Source organism: Ranitomeya variabilis, chromosome 1 (assembly GCF_051348905.1).
Source record: "Ranitomeya variabilis isolate aRanVar5 chromosome 1, aRanVar5.hap1, whole genome shotgun sequence".
In the NCBI taxonomy this organism is placed as follows: domain Eukaryota; kingdom Metazoa; phylum Chordata; class Amphibia; order Anura; family Dendrobatidae; genus Ranitomeya; species Ranitomeya variabilis.
The window spans coordinates 188,971,418-188,976,399 of record NC_135232.1 but is presented as its reverse complement, the minus strand read 5'-3'; positions in this window follow the sequence as shown (position 1 = coordinate 188,976,399).

The window sequence follows — 4,982 nt, the reverse complement described above, 5'->3', positions numbered from 1 at the left end:
TGTGATTCCTGGAATGTTTTTAAGAGAGAAAAAAAAGTTGAAAAAGTATAAAAAAAAATCCCTGAAAATGCCCAGAAATGATTTCTTGGAAAAAATATTCTTATTAAAGAGTCAATCCCCTCTTTATTAAATAAACTCTATGTTTATTATACCTAATATATCACAGTATATGCTCAATGTAGGTTGAAATTGTATGGTTATTGCTAGGTTCACATTTTATACAGCTCATTTAGCTGGACCAATATGACTGGATTGCAAAAAAACTACATATATGTCATCATCATATCCTTAGACAAAAAGATGTGGCTCTTTTTAATGTACCAAAATGTAGTTGACCATGTATTGTTTGATAAACAAAAAAGCATGAAAGATGCAGAGTCTTAAATTTGATCCTAGACTAACTGTGATATAAATAAAATCTCTTTGACCAAGGGCCATTGTTGATAGTACTAAAAATAATCATATTATCAATGTTAAAAATAATACATAGATTACTTACAACCATTCAAAAAAGGAGATGTTCAGAAAGATACATAGATGCGGTAATAATAATTCCTGAATTCTCATATTTTATTTCAGTCTGTCTAATTACCTGGTGAATGGTGATAAAAATGATTTGTAAGATCCATGACAAAGAAAACTGCATCTCACTTGATCTATTTCAACAATTTTGTGTAGGAGTATTTTGAAATTGTCACATAATGCATAATTACTTTGCCATTAATGGGTATAAAATGTTATTATAAATGTAGCAGCATTTGATAAATTCTCTACAATGTCTACTAAACAATCTTAACAACCAAATGAGCACTAATTTGCAAAATCAGAATGCTTTATAATGCATAGCTCTTAGTAATCCACAACACAGATAAAAGATGAGGCCAGATATCGTGACTTTGCAATTTTAGCAAAAATCACAGCGGCAAGTAGCTGATGTGATATTTTTGAATTGTCATTAACCACTTTCTCATGTCAGATGTATAGTTACTAGAGATGACCAAATATGTTTGGAAAACGATCGCCAAACATAAATTCGGCACGAATGTGGCAGATTCAGATTCATGATCAGAAACACAATAATTTTTCTTAAAATCGGTAAAGAGTCAGTAAAATTTGCTAAAAGTGGAGGAAAATAATTGCGTTGACACTGAAGTATTTTAAAGTAGACGATAGATAGATAGATAGATAGATAGATAGATAGATAGATACATAGATAGATAGATAGATAGAACAAAAAGCCAGCAATTCAGCAGCCGCGTACAGTAAAATCACAGCGGAACCTGACAGAATAGAATAGACAGATTACATACAGTATATACACATAGGCTAGATAGATATATAGATGTCCATGACACACACACATATATATATATAGGTATATACTACATAGATAGACAGATAGAAGAAAAGATGGCAATTCAGCAGCCACATACTGTAAAATCACAGTGGGATCCGACAGGATAGAATAGATGGATTAGATACAGCATGTACACATCTCAGTACATATACAATTAGTACAGTCTGTGTGCAGTTTACAGTACATGTATTTAATTATTAAAAGATTATTTATATGAAAAAAATGGAGTGTGCTCCCTCATAATTTTCATTAACAGCAGAGGGAAAGCTGATGGCTGGGGGCCGATGTGTATAGCTTGGGAAAGGGGTAATACCCATGGAGCATCCCAGGCTATTAATATCAGTTCACAGCTTTATACTTAGCATTTAGTGGTTATTAAAATGGGAGTCCATCCCCCCAAAAATGATGTAGATCCCCCTATAATTAGTAATCAGCAAATGCTAGGCAGACAGCTGCAGGATGATACTAATAGCCTAGGAAAGGGCCATAGATACTGCCACCACCAGGCTAAAAACATCAGCTTCCCATCACTTCAGAAAAGACACATCTCTAAGATGTGTCAATTCTGGCACTTAGCCTCACTCTTCCCACTTGCTCTGTAGTGGGGACAAGTGAGGTGATAGTTGGAGGGGGTTGATGTCACCTTTGTATTGTCAGGTGACATCAAGCCCCAAGGTTAGTAATGGAGAGACATTTATAAGATGCCCCAATTACTAACCCCATAGTCATATTGTATAAAAACAAATGCAACCAGAAAAAAGTCCAATAGTTGAAAAAATGACACAGACTCCTTTAATAAATCTTAATTAAACTATACTTACTGCATCACCCATTCCAGTGACACCATTGTCCCCTGCAAGAGAATTAAAATAATAAACAACAATATTCATCACATTTCCGTAGAGAAGATAATAATCTATTTGTCCCTCGACGGATCCAGCTTTGCTACATCTAGATGGCAGGCTGCATGGTGGCATGATGCGACCATACAGCCTGCAATCTTGCAGAGAAACTGAGCAGTGTCTGCTACTGCTGTACAGTGTATCGCGGTGAACTCCTGGGACCTGTCTGACATCACTGCAAACATGAGAAAGTGCTCATGCTCCCAGTGCTATCAGATGAGCTCAGTTAGAAATTTTACCATGGCGCACCCGCTAACTTCAAAACGGTACCAGAGATGTCAGTGTCCATGTGTATAATGCATATGGCACATGTGTGGCAACTGTGTGCAGCCCATGTGCTGCATCAGTATCACATGGCGGGTGCCAGGGAAGCAGCAGTGCAGTAAGTGCTGTTCCCCAATGTCTGGTGCTGAAGATGACTGTCATCATTCTCCCCTGCTCTGCCGGCAATCAGCACTAGCAGGGGAGAATGATACGAGTTGTATTCAAGTGAGAACAAGGACAGCAAGAGGCAGCTTTTGGGACTATTACTTCCATAAGCTTACACCTGCTGCCGCTAGTAACAGTAACAGCAGGAGCGGCTGATGGGAGTATTCCTCATCTGCCACTTTAAATAAATAAATGAAAAAAACTGTGTGGGTTCCCTTACATTTTTTTAACCAGACAGGCAAAACTCACAGCTAGAGGTTCCAAACCCCAGCTGTCAGCTTCAACTAGGCTGGTTATCAAGAATAGAGGGGTCTCCACACTGTTTTTTTAACTTACTAAATAAATAATTTAAAAAAACAGTGTGGGATCCCCCCATTTTTAACAACCAGCCTTGCTAAAACAGACAGCTGAGGGCTGGTATTCTCAGGCTGGTAAGGGGCCATATATATTGACCCCCCAGCCTAAAAATAGCAGCCTGCAACTGCGCAGAAAAGGCACATCTATTAGGTGTGCCAATTCTGCTGCTTTGCCCAGCTCTTTCCGCTTGCCCTGTATCAGTGGCAAGTGGGGTTAGTGGGGTTCATATTTGTCAGGTTGATATCACCTTTGTATTGTCTGGTGATATCAAGTCCACAGATTACTAATGGAGAGGCATCTATCAGACACCTATCCATTACTAGTCCAATAGTTATCTGGTAAGTAAAGACACAGCCAGAATGAAGTATTTTATTAGAAATTAAACAAAACACATTTTTCTATTTTTATTTGAAAATAAGAAACACAGTTATATTCACCTAACGCCTAATTCCACTGAATCCCTTGTCTCCTGCAATAAAACAAAAATAAAAAACATCTTTCACCTTTCCATCATTCTGTCCCACACTGTAATCCATGTCTGGAGATTAACAGTTTTCAACCTGGACAGTGCAAAGATATGATCGTCCAGGCTGAGAACCACTCATGAATGAGCTGTGGTTCAGTGACTAGTGGTGACGTCATCGAGATTACGGCAGGTCACTGTGGCTGCATTCCCAGCTAGGCTGAACTGCGGTGACCTCAGCAGTGACCCGTGGTAAAAAGTTTACTGCAGGTCAGTAGGCGCCGTTTGATGAGAAACTGCTGTGGCTCCTGCTATCACTGTTATCAGTGACAGCAGACATAGTCTGATGGGAGGAGTAGTCTCTCATCAGCTGGCATCTGCTGATCACAGGTAACCACGGCAGGTCACAGTATCTCTGCAAGGTCACACTGACATCTGACAGCATGTCCCCGCAGCGCTCTGATGGCGGTAACTTTTTTTTTAACTTTGAGCAAAGGCACCGACTGATGAGAGACTACTACTCCCATCAGTGGCACCTTCTCTCACTGTTGTCAGTGACAGCAGACATAGGCTGATGGTAGGAGTAGTATCTCATCAGCCGGCACCTGTTGACCTGCAGTAAGCTTTTTACAATGGGTCACAGCATCATCTGACAACATGACCCCCGTAGGGCTCTGACGGCGATATCGGATTCAGTGCTGTGCATAGCATTTGGCAATATTTGGCGATTAAATTGATGAATGTTGCAAATTCGGCGATCGAGATCAGAACCGAATATTGATATATTCACTCATCTTCAATAGTTACGTTTTAGGTGGGATCCCGCTGTTTGCTGCAGTTTCTGGTGATGAGCCCGCAACTTTTCCAGCACGTGACAAATGATCTGATCAGTTGACATGTGCCACTAACAGCTGCTGGTGGAATCGCGATCCACTTGCGGTTGTTAACATGTTAAATGCCTCTGTTAATCTCTGACAGCGGCATTTAACATGCTTGTGCCGGAAGCATGTCACTAATCCCACCCATTGGCACCGGTGTCACATAACGTTGGGTCGCCAATGGGTTAGCATGACAACCCGGGGTCTGCAGAAGACCCCTTTGGTTGTTATTGTTATTGCCTGGATAGGTATGAGCACCTCCCCGTGGTCGGCGCTCATAGCAAGTGATCATTTTAGCTACATAGTGCAGGGTTGAAGCCCTGCTCTGTGCAGCACAGGCAATCAGATGTTCGCAGCTTCTAGTCTCCATTGGAGACTATTGAAGCAAGTAAAAAAAATGTTTTTAAAAATATGAAAAACAAATAAAAGTTCAAATCACCCCCCATTCAAAATAAAACAATAATAAAAAAAATACACGTTTGGTATCGCCTCCTTCAGAATCACCCGATCTATGGATATATATAAAAAGAATTAATTGATCGGATCACCAGAATTACATTTTTTTATTGCCGCAAAATTGTGTTAAAATGCAATAA